General features: G+C 32.3%; 1 long non-coding RNA gene across 4 annotated transcripts in view; it reads left to right on the top strand.

Moving 5' to 3' along the window:
- LOC105262121 (homeobox protein prospero) overlaps positions 1–16,477 on the top strand; it is a 183,183-nt gene that overhangs the window by 26,672 nt on the left and 140,034 nt on the right. For all 4 annotated transcript variants that reach the window (XR_002195032.2, XR_002195033.2, XR_009341473.1 and 1 more), the window contains exon 2: positions 5,284–5,332. This is a non-coding gene — a long non-coding RNA (homeobox protein prospero). The remainder of the gene's footprint in view (positions 1–5,283; positions 5,333–16,477) is intronic.

Below are 16,477 nucleotides of genomic sequence, written 5' to 3'. Positions count from 1 at the left end.
TAAAAATCAATCAAAAATTACCCGGTGATTTTTTTATACTTTTATTTATTGCTTTATTTGGTTTTTGATACGAGCTTACTAATGCAACATTACACGTTTTTATTTGGTACAGAGGATCTTTCGGAATTTTTTTTAATTTAATTTTATATGGTCTCTAATCTTCATATTTTAATCAAAAAACTTGGCTTCTAGGGCTTTGGTAATATTTTTTTCGATGTCTGACAATTTCGCATAAAAATTCAATATTTTGAATTTTTCGATAATTAAAAGCGTGTTTAGTCATATTTTCATTATATTTCATTAACAATATACTCAATTTTTTTTTTGTAGAAATATGTATTTTTATTGAATTTTATATATTTTCAAAATTATAAATATTTCCATTAGCTGCTAAATATATCAATATATTTTTATTTAGATTGGGTATATTACTTTAAGCTTCATAAAGGGTTAATAGAAATATCAACTTAACTCAAGTCGCCTACGAGCCTAAAAGTATGCTTTACATTTGCATTAAACCAGCAGACTTCATTAATAGGGAGAATTTGCCTTATGTATTTACAGATCAAGTAAGAAAAGTGACTTATTATTTTTTGTTTTTTTTTTAATTCAATTAAAATTATTAAAAAAAAATTAAATTCCAAACGAATATTCTAAACTCAAATGCATGTGAATGAAAAAATTAAAATAAAATAAATTATTGTTAAAAATATATATGGTGCAAAAAAATGAAAACACATAACCATGTATCATAAGAAAACGTAATCAAAACAAAAGTGAAAAAATAAACGAATGAAAAAAAACGACAAAACATGTGAAAATGCAACAAAAAAAGAGGAGACAAAAAGAAAAACAAAAAAACGCAACTACACTACGAATGATGTAACAAAATAAAAATTCGTAAACATAAATAATATTGCACATACAGACGGGCCCGCGCACACATACACTCGTATATGAATGTACATGGGGGCCCAGCCGAATACAAGAATGGTGTCTACTATAGCCGGCTTATTAACAGCGCCAACAACAGCAAATGCAAACGCATCAGTATCATCATCGCCCATAACAAAAACAAGAAAAATAAAATATTGTTGTCGTCATCAAAAGCAGCAGCAGTAACACCAACAACAACACCAGTAGCCGTGGCAGCAGGATGCACCTTCATACACCACATGTGCTTGCTTACGTTATGTGTGACTATGAAATACAATAACACCTTCACGTTGAACAGCACAACACCACCAACAACAACAACCCACTCTCAGAAGCCGCCAAACGTGGCTCATGATGATGGTGATGACGACGACGACGACTACTAGTCATCATAGTAAAACTGCCATCCCAGCCTCGCCACCACACTTACGCATTGCCATTGCCAATTGAGAAAAGAAGAAAAAAGCGAAAAAACAAACAGAGAATGCAAAAAAAAAAACGGAAAATAATATTATGAGCAATTTTTTATTGTTGTATGTGGATTTTCCGTATCCTTTGCTTTGTTGTTCGTTTTTTGCCATACATTCTGTTTTCTGCTGGCAATGATGATGTTGTTGTTGACGATGGATAGTAGTAGTGGTTTTGGTTGAGAGCGCAACTAAATGAGAGCACATCGAAAGAGAGTGGGTGCAGGAATATTGAATGTGAATGTCTGTGAGCTGTGCAGCAGTAATGTTGCTGCTGCTTCATAACATTAACTATAAGTTGGTTGTTCCGCATCCTGCTCTCAATGGTGTAGTGCACTGGGCCACAGCAATAGTGGCCAACGAACATCGCTCGCTTTTCATCTAACCCAGCGCCATGGCAGCACGCATTCGTCGGCAGGACAACTACTACTACAACCGGCAATATTGTTCAGCGTGTAGTAGCCAAAGACACCAGAGACACGAAACACAGAGACGTTAATCGTTGTTTGTTGCAATAACGATCCATAACACGAGTGCTAACCAAACAAAATGAACCATACAAATTTTAAGGGTAAAATATCGAAAAATGGTATTGGTGAAAATATAAAAATCCAAAAAAATACAGAAAAAATATATGACACACAAAATATAAGAAAATTAAAAATATATTCAAGAAAACAGAACTTAATTCATTTGCTAAAGAACATTAACTTTTAAAAGAACTTCATTTGATGAAACTTTACAAACTCTTTTGTAAAACAAACTGTTTCTGTGATAACTAAACAAAATATATTATTAATGATTTTAATTTGGTATTTTTCTTCAGTTCATTTTTGTTAAAAAAATTTTTATTTTATACACAAAAATACACTTAAAGACACACACGACTCACTGAGCATGTTAATACTTTTTATGCCAGAATACAGCTAATTTTATTAAAAATTGTGTCTTAAATTTTCAAAGTACTTCAAACCAAGATATATTATTATGAAGGGACTATAATATACAATGGAACATTATGTCAGCTTTTCAATTTAAATAAGCTAGGGGCATATCTGTATAATTTCAGACTTATTTCTTAAACAGAGATAAATTCGATTTAGAGGTATATTAAATTCGATCAGAAATATATTAAATATGTCGAGGATTTTGTATCAATCAAGTCATTCTCCAGTGCATCTACAGTTCCTAAACGTATGAGTGATTTCATACATATCACATCACTCATACGCAATGTTTTCATACAAACGCCCGGAGTCCATGGAACTAGAAAGGGAAATAATTTGTCTGATCGAATTATTCTCACCAAAAAAATACAGCCCGCTCCAATTTTTAAATATTATTGCAGTTTTCCTAAATAATTACAATTCCAGAGCTAAGGCAAAGGGAAATATTTACGGGCTAGGCTATATCGCCTTAATATTTTACAGAAATCTATAGAAAATATAACCCAAAAATACATTAGAAGTCACACAGGAAATTCATTAATTTATTTAATATATATTTTTAGGATAAAGTCCCAATTTAAAAAAGAAATAGTCGTAGGAGTGTTTTCTTATCATAATTTCTTTCGAAATATAATTTTTAAGGAACTTGTTTTTTCTTATGAAAATTTCACAATTAAAAAAAAAAAAATAAAGACGTAATTTTTTAGGTTTAATTCTTAGAATTACGGCTTATGATTAGTTCATTATTTTTGAATAAATATTATTATTTCAGTTGAAGTAAAGTTGAAGTAAAGTCGTAAATATCAACAACAAATTGAATATCTCAATTCGTTTAAAAATTAAAGCCCTTTGGTCAGTTAGAAACGGTGCTGACTAACAGTGCAGACGCTGTCCTCTTTTGGAATGTCCCTCTATTCAATATGGGCCATTTTCCGTTCCCAGACAATTTTCACACTTCCATTTTTTGAGTTTTTTCCATGCAAGTCACCAAATGGGTCGTTTTGGTCCTTATTTCAAAATAATGTTACAATTTCTTTTAAACGGAATCGAAGCAATATAAAACATTCACAAAATTATTCGCCATAAATTTCTACAATAGAACTCAGAATAAAAAATTCCAAACCCGTTTGCGTTTAGGTAGAAAAAAATGAATTATTATTAAAATCACATCACAGGGTACCTTATGTAAATTTATGCAAAACTGCCCCACAAGGCATCAGTTTAGAAGAATGGCATCAAAGGCAAAATTATTCCTCATAAAATTTCACTATAAGTCACCAAAGCAACGAAATCTCTACTGCCACTATATATCTAGAAAATATTTATATCAAAGTAATCACAAAAAAATGGAAAAAATAATTTACTGATAAAATAATTTACATTTTTGATCCAATTGTCCCCAGTCTATTTATATGTTGATGGATGAAAGTAACATAAAATTTCGTTTTAAGCAGAAGCTGCCAAAAGAAAAATAATTCTACACAACATTTTCCTATAAATCTCAGAATATACCATATATCTACGTGTAATAAATTTTTAGAAAAATACCTTTGAAATGTAATGTTAAACGTGAATATTATGTGTTTATATCAATTGCTAAATTGAAAAGTTGTCATTCTATGACAAAATCTCACATAAGACTTATTTTTTTGAGTAAAGTCTCAGACTAGGAAGTATTCTAGATCAAATTTTATTGCAAGCCTCTGAAAAATTTTTATAAAAATACAAAAATTGATGCGATTTGTATACTTAATATATACCATATACCTTTTATATATATATATACCTTTTCTTTCGAATTAGCTGCGAATTTTATTGTCTAAAAGCAACGTAATTAGTTCAGAGAAATCCTCGGAAAAAGACCTTAAAAATATTCGATTGTAGCCTTGGAAATTCTTCTAGCAAATTATCTAATTTAGCTCCGGTAATTTTTCTTCACATTATTATCTCAGGAAACCTCCTGTAAGCCCTACTTGTATATGTATATGCGATTCTGGGCAAGTCTTCATATATAGTTCTCAAGGGAATCCAGGACATTCTCCTTTTAAAACTCGATTTTTAGGTATCTTTGGAACAGTTCTGAAACCCTTTTTTAAGAATCAAAGTTTTTGCGTAGGGGTTTCCCAGAAAAAAAACTTATTAAAATCCATATTGATATTTCAGAAAAAATTCTACCAACTTCGTATAAAAATACACCTACTTGAAATCCAAATGCATAGCTCTATAAAATCTAAGGAGAATCTTCTCAAGAATCGACATTTAAAGGTCAGATTTTATAACAATGGAAAATTAAAAACAATACTTAAATATAGAATCAATATATCCTATTAAATATTCAAGAAATTTCATTTAAAATTCACGTTTGAATTTAATATTTTTGAGAAAAATACATTCCAATTTTATGTATTTAGACTTTTTAACTGAAAATTTAACACTTTTTTTCAAGTCACTAAATTGTCCATCATAGTAACTGCCTAGAATGATTTATTTTTTATTTGTGGATCAACAAATTCAACATTCTTCCATGTTTAGATTTCAATTTAATATTCAAGGTTTATTTAAAAATTTCTCTTAGGAATTTTGCTTTCCTTCACAATTCAATAGCTAGCAGCTTTCATTGAATTTCATTTTAACAAACAATTTTCTACATAAATACTACTGCATACTTTTAGGTGTAGATTTGTGTGTTTTCTCTCTTATAGTTTAGACAATGTGACGTATACGCATTTTAACTTAAACAGAACAAATATTACACATACAAACAAACACTACACACATTTAATTTATTTAATTATTTTCTTCCTTGAATTTCAATTTATTTATTTTTATGTTAATGTAAAATAAACCAAATAAAAACTGCATACCTCTAGACAAACTTTACTAATCACCATGTTTTGGTACCCCTCTCTCTTTTTGCAAAAATCTCATTGCAGGTTACACCATAACGAGAAGTTATCCAATGAGAAAGCCGCTTAAATTTTGGTAAGTACCCAAATTAAATTATACATACATATGTTAATGGGAAACTAAAGATGAAAATACCAATATAAAATTACGCTCTAGGCTTTTACATATATTATAAAAAAATATAAAGATGACCTTTAGGTGACCCCTACGCTGTTAGACCTATCTGCACTATTCTTTTTTAATTAAGATTTTTTCAACTAAAGATTAAAATACCAATAAAACGCTCTAGGTTTTTTTTCACATTTAATAAAAAAACAAAGATGACCTTTAAGTGACCCCTAGTCCATTAGATCTGTCTGCAATTGCTGCTGTTGTTTTTTTTTTTTTTCTTCTTCTCTATTTTAATTAAGATTTTTTCAGACATGTTTCTGTTTTTTCTTTCACACGTCACATATTCCTTTGTTCTGAGGCAAGTTTTCTTTTAGTTTGAGTTGCTTTTCATTTTGCCATTGTTGATTTTTTTTCAAAATATTCTTCTGTAGTAGGAGGAAAAAGTAGAACTTTGCATTGTTTGTTATTTGTCTTATGTTGAAATTATGAACATAAGAGTTTCATGATTAAGTAGCCATTGTAGATTAACCCTTTTGGGGCCATGTGTGTGCTGAAATAGACACACACATACAGGATAAGAAAAAAAAACTGCAACAAAGTTAAACGCCATAATTTTTAGATCTTTTTAATTTTACTGAATGAAAGCAAAAAATGTCGTAAATAGCATCAAATTTAGGAATAAGTTTAGATTTGTTCGAATTAGTCACCTTTGGCACGAATTATGGCCTTCAAACGGCTAATGAAACCGTCACACGCTGCCCGAATGTTACTCTGCGGTATTTCGGCCCTTTCCAGGCGAGTCGCTCGCTTGAGGTGATCGACACTTTGGTATTGCATTCCAAAATACTCCAAACACAATAGTCCAACGGATTGGTATCCGGAGATTTTGGTGGCCATTATGCTCTGGAAATAAAGCGAGGAACCTCATTTTGTAACCATTTTTTGGTGTTTGAAATGACAGCAGTCTGAAAGTTGGTTGCAATTTTTTTATCTCACTCTGTAGTCTGTTTATCCAGTTTTTCACGTAAAAGTTGTAATAACCGAAAACCCCGTAAGATCCTTTAAATTCTGCATTGGATTTTCATATTGGTTCGCTGTGTCTCAAAACTATTTTGCCTCTTAAGGGACAATTGCATAACATTTTTTCCTGCCATAATATTTCTACATTTCTCTACTTTATTTGCACTTCTGTAATATGCACAATCAAAGACTTCTTAACTCTTGCCAATTTTAAACCCTTCTCCCTCCCTCCCCCTCCTCAGAATATCTTACATAATTCTTACATATTAAAAAGCTGTATGCACTTTTCTAAGCACAAATCATTGCTGCACACATAATGAAAACTCTAAAGGTATGAGGCAAAAGTTTATTAAAACAAAAATATATCAGCATTCAAAGAGAAGCTGGCGTATGGAGGAAAGGTGTACTTTGAAGCAAGTCGGCCAAGTTGGGTGCTATATGAAAATGTTTTCCCTGAAATTACACTCGAAGAAATTCGACTGTTCAATGTGTAATTTTATCAATTTTCAATTAAATCTGTTGAAAATTGTTAGACAAATTATTAAATGTATCCTGCGTAATACATATCTATTGAATAAGCTTACACAGGCAGTTTAGGTAGAATATATAGGAGAGAAAATTCTGCATCATATGTAAGTGCACTATCACCATATAAATAGACATACATTTTCCTTGACCTACGCAGGACATAAAAACAGGCTAACTCCTCGAAAAAATAGAGGAATAATAGTTCTTGGACAAAATTCTGAGAATATTTAGCCAGTCAAATAAAAATTGGAAAATTGGAATCTAGCGATGTCCTATGCCATCGTCTCAGGTCATTATTAGCTAGAACCAGGAAATTATCAAAATTTAATTCGACTTGATTAATTTTCATTTACAATTAATTACTTCATCTCCATAAAAATCCACGTTAATAGCCGGGAGAATCCTCAGAGAAATCCTCTTAAAAATCCCCGATTGGAGCTTAAGGAAAACTTCTTACACTTTGGATTTCTTATCAGATTTTCATGAGCTTAATTGCCATAAAAGAAATTCCCACAAAATATCTCCAAAATTCTCAATTAGAGATCAGAAAAATGTTTGTTGAAATTCTAGTCCATAGTTCAGGAACGCGCTTTAAAAACCTCGATTTTAGCTCCGGCGAAACTTTTTAAAAATTGTACTTTATAACTCAGAAACCTCCATTAAAATCTATGATTTTAGCAGCAGGAGTGTCCCTTTCATGCTAATAATGCTCTATAAAGACTCTTTTATAGCGTAGAGAAATCTTATTAAGCATTCTCGATTATAGCTCCAGGGCAGCTAAAAATTCTAGTCTATAATTCAAGAATCCTCCTTTAAAATCTACATTAAAGTTCTACATTAAAGTTTCCCAACAAACCTTTTAAAATCGTTTTTAGCTCTAATAAGAATATTCTGAAAATTTCTTTACATTCCACTTTTTTGCTCAAAGAGGTCCTGTCTAAAATCAACGTGATTAGTTCAGAGAAACCCTCAGAAAAAAACCATAAAAAACCTTCGATGGTAACACCATTCTTTAATAAAATTGTATGTTTTAGCTTCTGTAACTCTGCTTAAAAATCGTAGTTTATATGTCAGGAAATCTCCTGCAAGATTTAAGTTTTTATATCTGGAAGATACTCAGCTAACCTACATAAATTTATAGTTCTCATTGAAATCCAGGATATTCCCCTAAAAACTCCATTTATAGGTCTTCTTCGGAATACTTAGGTAATCTTTTTAAAAATCAATGTTTTTGCTAAGGAGGTTCCCCAGAAAAAAATTCTTTCAACAAATAATCCTACAAGGTCTCTATAAAAATGCACCCACTCATCAGAAAAAATATCCCTCTACAAAATTAATTTATAACTCAGAGTAATGCCCAAAAATAGTTTTAAAATCCACGTTTACAGCTCAGTTAAGCCTTCAGATAATTCTCAAAAAATATCTTAAAAGACAATGTTGGTAGCTCTGGTAAATTCCAAAATATCCTTTTGAAATCCATGTATACAGCTCTGGAAAGGGAATCTCTTTGAAAAGTAGCTCTGCAGAAGTTCTTAGGTTTTTATAATACAGAAAAAGAAATCTGCTTAGATATCAATAATATCTTTGGGAAATCTTAAAGAAATCGCTTTTAAAATCAACGTTTATAGCTCAAAAAACTTTGCTTTCATAGCTTAGAGAAATCCTCAAAAATTCCTTCAAGCTCGTCAGAATCCACATTTATAGCTCAAACAAATCCTTCGAAAAACTACGTTACTTACTCAATTATTTCCCCATATCCCATCCAATTTAATGCATTTTCTACTTCAAATACATCCTTTGATCAACATTTTCCCTCGAATGTAACCAGCAAACACCTTTACACACATCAAACAAAATAAAAAAGAAAACATGTAAAAGTTGTTGCAATGCATTGCCTTCATCTCGCAATGTTAGTTTGTAATGATGAGTATGTGTGTGTGTTCCCTTGGTTCGTGTGTTTGTGTTGACTCATATGTTAAAGGAAACGGAAATTTCTACAAGTATTGCTTGCAATGCAGCAGCAGCAAAAAAGAAAACACCGAAAGACAAAAATGCAAAAACTCGGCGAACGAGAAATGAAAATAAAATACGAAAAACCCCAACCAACAGAAGAAACATCACAACATCTGAGTGGAAGAGCAAAAAAAAATAAGGACTACAAGTAGTTGTAATTATTTTCAGCTTAAATGACAACAACAACAGCAACAACAAAATACAAGAACTGCAAGGAAATAAGTCTTAAGTATTCTCGCTATGAGGGCTAGAAGCAAGTGTTTGTTTTTTGTTTAGGAGCCGATGCTAGAGGATAGGGGGAGTTAATGTTACTTTTTTGCTTATGTTTGATATTTTGTTTGCAAAATATTCCCACGATTGTTTGGAATTAGAAGCGGGAGAATTAGAGGTGGAGGGAAGGTGGTGATGGAAATGTGTGAACAAGTTTGTTATAAGGAAGTGTTGCGTAGGTCTTGTAGAAAGTTTAAGGATTTTTAGCTGTATGTGAAGGTTATTTATATAAAATGTCTATTAAAAATAAATAGTTATAAGTTTAGATTAAGGAATTCCTTCGAAGAGAAAAGAAAAGTCAATCAGTATTTTTTGTTTTGGAGAAAATTAACGTTTCTAGGTTAGATACTTTCAGCTCTCTTTTTCAGCAAATCTACATCAGAATCTCATTTTACAGCGCATGTATACCTTCAGAAACTCTAAAAAGCCCAGAGAAATCCTTTAAAATATCCTTAAAAACTGTCAGAAATAACTCCAAAAAATTCTATGAAAAACTCCATAAAATCTTCGTTTATAGCTCAGAAAATCCTCAAAAACAGCTCAGGGAAATGTTTCTAGTTTATTGCACAGGAGAATCCATTTGAAAATATCTTTTAAACAATTCGAATAAAATTATGATGCCTACATTTAAAAAAATCGTCAGAACATCGCTTTTATAACTCAAGGGAGTCCTTAGGAAATATTGATGCAAATTAATATTTAAAAATCAGGAAACTCCAAAAAAACTCTCAAGTTAATTTACTTAAAATCCACGTTCATAGCCCAGGATATACCTCACAAAATTTAGCTCAAAAATACCAATTTCATTGTTCAGAGAAATCTTTAAAAAAAATCCTTAAAATTTGACGTTTATACCTCAGAAAATAATTACAAATATTCAGAAATTCTACTCAGGAGAATCCTTATAAATCAGAGATATCTTGTTTATAACCCTCAGAAAAACTACTACAAAAATTCATGTTTAAACATCGTCCAGGAAAACTTAAAATTTTAACTTCAAACTCTCAAAAAATATATTTTAAAATCCACATTTACCTTCCAAGGAACTTCTCAGGAAATCTTCTTCTTAATCGCCGTTTATAGCTTAGAATATTCTCCTAATAATAATAAAATATCAAAAGCAAATTTCCTTGAAAATCCACGTTTATAGTTCCTCAGAACCCTCAAAAAATCTTCCTAACAGCTCAAGAAAGTCATTCCAAATCCAAATTTATGACCCAAGAAATTTTTTACAAAAATCTCCTTCGAAGCTTTTAGCCATGGGTGTCGTCCAGTCAAGTTATTTTAAAATTCGCTCAGAAAATTCTCACGACATTTCCTTAAATATCCAAGTTTGTTGTAATCCTGAGTAAAATGTTCTCAAGAATCCATATCGTTAGAATCTCACATATATCCCTAAAGCTCCAAGGGCTTCACCCTCAAATGTCCTTACATGTCCTTAAAAAATCTTTTTAAAACCCAAATTCTAGATCTTAGGGATATTCTTAAAAAATCTTCTCAAAAATAATTTATTTAAATAAATAATTAATTAATAATTAATTTTAATGGCGAAGTTTTTAAAATATTTTTCATCCTCCTTTTTTTAATATTTTAAAGGCCACGATGGTGGATTTTTCCAAATTCGTGGACTTTCTCTTATGATATAAAAGCCGTATTCGTGTTTCTGAAAAAGTTTTAAGGATCGTAATCGTCGAAGGTTTCGTACAGTATAAAGGGATGCTAGGTCTTAAATTTTGCCAAATAATTTTATGGGCCATAATATTCACAAAATTCGTGTTTTTTAATATATTTAAAGGACAAAAATCGCCGATTTTTTTTTTAAAATAATTTTAAGGGCTGTAATCGAGGGAATTTTGCAATGATCTCACATGAAGAAATTTTTATATTAATTTCCAGAAATTCCCATGTCGCATTTCTTTTTTTTCAGAATAAAAACTGGATACAACTTAGTAAAAGCGGAAAATGTTTATGCCGTATATTTTTAGTCAAGCACAAAGTATTCTCCAACATCAGCTTTATATTGTCAAGGAAGAGAGAGACTCAAGTTTTGCTTTACAACAAAAAAAGTGTTATTTTATTTGTTCAAGTATCGAAGAGTGAGGGTTGGGTGTGTGTTTGTTATTATCCTTAGAGCTCTCATATGCACTTGGATTGCTACTTTGACCGTCTTCCGTTGTTGTATAAGTTTCTATTAAACTCTAACTCATGGCTAAGCATTTTGTTTTCTTCCCACGAAGCTGGGTAAGCAGAATAAAATATTTTTGCATCACATGGTACGAAAAACGAGTGGCTCCATGGTCATATGGAATGTATGTACTTATCTTAATATTACATTCTCAAATATAACAACCCACATGCATACACATTCTGCCGTGTTGGGTGTGAGCTGAGAGTGTGTTTGGTTGTGTGTGGTTGGTGTATGCAGTATATTAACCATTATGTTGGTTCTTTAAGTAAGTGCACCTAAGGCCACTTGTGAACAAAATGCAAATTAAAGTTGACTTAACGTCTATGTCTCTTGTGTAGATTTAGACATTAATATATTCTTATGACACTAGGCCTAAGACCCAAACCACCACCAACCATATGCAGTTGGTAGCATAGTAAATTTAGTTTCATCTCCATGCTTGCTTAATTTTGCACATGCATGCCTAGGCAGCATTCTTTAAAATAAATAACTCACAACATATCCAGGCATGCAGTATTAAAAAAAATTTCCCTACCCTTCCCACATTGTTGTTCTTGACGTTGTTGTTTTTGTTCATCCCCCATAAGGATGCCAGTCGTTTGGCAGGTGGTTTGAGAAAGTTATAAACTCAAGTTTTATAGTTAATTTCTAAGTTGTGCACAGATAAAGAAGTGGCTAGAAATTGCAGTTTTCCTTATTATAACGCAGAGACCAAACATCCAACCTCCCATAGAAGAGTATATACATCCTAGCCACACTTGTGCAGTTTTTTAATAAGAAAAAAAGAGGGGAGTCTCCGAGTTTAAGGAAGCGTGTTAAGTGGCAGTAGATTTTGCCAGAGCTGATGCTGTTGTTTTACTTGAAATGCTGCTGCTGCTGCATTTTCCATTTGCAATATGTACCTTGCTTATTGCAGATAAAGTTTTTCCATATCCAAGTTTCCAAGAGAATGAAGAAAGGGTGTGGGTGTGTGCAAGAAAATATTGAGGAAAATTGAATAAAGTTTTCTGAAAAAAAGAAAAATATTTTAATTAATTTCATTGCTTTTTATTTCGAATAAAAGTTTTAGTTGATAATTAAGTAAAGATTGGACATTTTAGAATTTTCAAGAGGTAGTTTTTTTAGGTTTTTTTAGGGGGAGAGAAAAAGGATCTAGAGAGACAAGGTACTCCTTCGTGTGAAAATAAGACAGATTAATAAGACTTAAGATATTGCTATGTGAGAAAAATAATTAAAGGTAAAATCCTATTATGTAGTGAAATATTCACACTTTAATCCTTCTTGAAATACCTTTCCAAAGCTCCTTCAAGATGAAATCATTAAGAAGCAATTTGTGGGAGTTATCAGATATTAAACGAGGATTTTTAAATACAATATATAGGCGATGTATAGGCAAATTTTGTGCTTGACTAAAAATATACGGCAAAAACATTTCCCGCTTTTACTAAGTTGTTTCCGATTTTAATAAAAAAATGAAATGCATAATGGGAATTCTTCGAAATTTGTATAAAAATTTCTTAACGTGGAATGATTGGAAAATTCCCTCGATTACAGCCCATAAAGTTATTTAGAAAAATCGGTGATTATTGCCCTTCAAATACAGGGTGAGATAAAAATAAAACTGCAACAAAGTCAAACGCCATAATCTTTACTTTTTTTAAATTTTATTGAGTGAAAGGAAAAAAACGTCGGAAATAGCATCAAATTTTAGAGTAACTTTAGATTTGTTCGTATTGGTCACCTTTGGCACGAATTATGACCCTTAAACGGCCAATGAAACCGTCACACGCTGCCTAAATGTTGCTCTGCGATATTTTGGCCCACTCCTGGCGAAGCGCTTGCTTGAGGTTATCGACATTTTGGTATTTTTTAGTGCCAACCTTGCTTTCCAAAATACTCCAGAAACAATAGTCCAGTGGCCATTGTGAGCTGGAAATGAAGCGAGGAACCTCATTTTGTAACAATTCTTGGGTGGCGAGTGCTGAGTGCGATGATGCTGAGTCCTGTTGGAATGTCCAAGTCCTGCGGCCAAAATGTTTGCGTGTCCAAGACCATAATACACCCTCCAGAATATTTTCGTGATAATATTCGGCATTTATTCTGATGCCACGGTCGATTAATACGAGCGAAGAACGACCATCGGCTGTTATTGCGAACCCACACCATCACCATGGCCGGCGCTTGAGTTCTGGTGGCCAACCGAAGGTGCACATTTTCAGCTGACATCTTTGGCAAGTAAACAGGATCATTTTGTTTGTTTACAACTGCTGGACAACGAATATTTTCTCATGGGAGAAAACCAAATTCGACAGTTCACCACTTTCGGCCAAGCGAAGCAAGTTCTTGCACTTTTTGGAATTTACCCCGAGCTCATTTCTCAATATTTTTCGACGCGACGCGGGTTTCGTTCAAGTCGCTTCTTTACTTTTCGAACATTGCTGCTGATGTTGCTGTTTTCTTCCATCCACTTCCTTGGTAGCGTCGGGCAACGCTACCAGTATCACGGTAACGAGCGATGGTACGAGACACAAAAAAGTTATTCGCATTTAAATGCTGTAATGCTCTAACGATAGCCACTTGTAGTTTTCCAGCCAAATATAAAGAAATCACACTATCGTGCTTGAATTCCATCACGAACAACTTCTTTTCTGGAAAATTCTCACCAAAATGCTTTTGTAAACTTGTTAAGAATATAATGGGCTGTCACTGGAATAATTTTAACAGCTGTCGGACGAGTGACTTAGAAATGACAGCAGTCTGAAATTATCAAATACAACTCAGAAATATCTTTGCTAAATTTTATCGAGATCGGTTAAGATTTGATACAGCTCCCATATATATATCATATCTACGTCCGATTTGCCTTTAATTGTGCACTAAACGTGTAATATTAGCCCAAATGGGATGGAATTTTGCACTTACGATCAAATTGAGTCTAGAAACAGGTATGTCAAATATGATGAAAATCGGTTCATATATAGCTATAGCTCCCATAAATATTGTTCATCCGAGTTGTTGAATTTATCCTGCACAGCCGCAATAAGCAAATTCAGTTCAGAAATACCTTTGCCAATTTTATCGAGATCGGTTCAGATTTGGATATAGCTCCCATATATGTTTTTATCCGATTTCTAGTTAATTGTGCACCAAATGGGTAATAAACGCACGAATTGAAAAGACAGAAATGCCTCGGAAAATTTAGTAGAAATGGATTTAGAGAAGGATATTCCTCTCATATATTAGTTCCTTTGGACGTTAAATTATAACTATAATCATAGTTGGTATGATTCAATGCTCACAAATTCCGCATAAAAACTATTATTTGTGATGTGAAGCTCTACTAAATATGTAAAGTGGTGTAGGGTATCATAAAGTCGGGCCCGCCTAAATTTTAAACTTTCTTTACTGGTTTTATTTTTAATGTCGACATTTTTATTTAAGTAATTTTTCAATATTCAAGAATAGGATATTCTCTTCAAATTTCTTGAAGGGTACAATATCACAGATCCAGGTGTTGGTATATCCCATATATACCGAAAATAATAATGCTTTTCCATATCGCAAATGTAATCAAAAGTGTCTACACTGCTCCGCATATTCCATCTTGTCAACCTAGAAATTGTGCCCCCTTCTTCTCCTTTTTCAAATGATAACAACATCTTTGAAATTATTCTCTCAATGGAAATAAATAAATTTGCATCATTCGTCAGTAATCTGACACTCAATTTACTGTAATTTATTTGATAGAATAGAATAATAAGCCATGCATTTTATTTAGAACGCAAATTCATTATTCACTTATTTTTTCAAAAGGAAATTTAAATAATAAAACAACAACAACAACGAACGCTCAACGACAATAACAAGACAAATATGTAACAGTCATGCATATTTGCCTCTAGTTTTTTTATTTGCCGGTCAGTGTGTGTAGAAAATTGCAACAGCTTTTGCAAAGTGATTATCTAGAAGCTGAAAGCGGAAAAACGAAGCAAGTGAGCTCACAAGCCATTTTAATGGGGAGAACAGCAGCGAATCAATCTAACATCATTAGAATGATGCATGACAATAGAGACATGTAAGTTGGTTTTTTTTTTTTCATTTTTTTTTTGTATGGAGATTTCGAGAAATGGAATATAGACTACAAAACGACTTAATGGGAGTCTATGGATCAAAAAAATGTGAAAAATCTAGATTTCTAGCCTTTACCCAAATTTTATAGTTAATTCTTGGAAAGAGTTTTTTCTCATTAAAAAGGGATACATAAGGATTGTATATGTAACCATTATATATCTTATTACATACCAAATATGCCGATTATAGTGTACTATTAAAAACTACACGCCATTTCGTCGTTGTAATAGTTCGTGTCTCCTACACTTAACAACTAATACCCAGCAGTCACATAACATGATTTTGGGGGCTACAAGTTTATGGTTCGCCAACAACCTATAATAAATAGCAGCAAATACACCTCCACCCCCACCCCCCAAAACATGTACTTTGCGATTCAAAAATTGTCTCACTTGCGATCTCCAAGTGTTACGCCTGGCTGAATAAATATCACAAAAAAAGCGCGGCAACCAAACAAAAAACAGCAACAAAACGCGAAAATTTATAGAAGCTTTTCTATTCGTTTGCCTGCAATTTCAACAATGACCAACGACAGACAATTTACTTTTTATGACACACGAGACTTGTTCTCTAAACAGTGGGGGATTGTGGAAAATATTTCCAAAATTCGTAGGACAGTACATTATTTACTACGGATTTTAGAAAATCGCATAAACTTAATATATTAAGTTTGAATCATTTAAAATAATTTCCGGAATACCCCACAATTGAACTATAGGTAACTTCAAAGTTTTTTTTCGGTATATTTTTTCAAAATTGTTTTTTAGATTTCCGGTAAAGGTTCAATTTTCGAGATATCCACTTAAAGACGGTAAATTTGCCTAAACCACCTTTCACGACAGATTGATTTACTAAGGGAGTTCTACTCGACCTAGGGCTGTCTCCAAAGAATATTATGCACACCAATAAGGTAGTCTTCGGGATACATCTTTATTCTTATTACACCCTCCACCTTAAAA

Source organism: Musca domestica, unplaced genomic scaffold (genome assembly GCF_030504385.1).
Source record: "Musca domestica strain aabys unplaced genomic scaffold, Musca_domestica.polishedcontigs.V.1.1 12, whole genome shotgun sequence".
Lineage (NCBI taxonomy): Eukaryota > Metazoa > Arthropoda > Insecta > Diptera > Muscidae > Musca > Musca domestica.
This window is presented reverse-complemented; position numbering and strand designations above follow the sequence as displayed.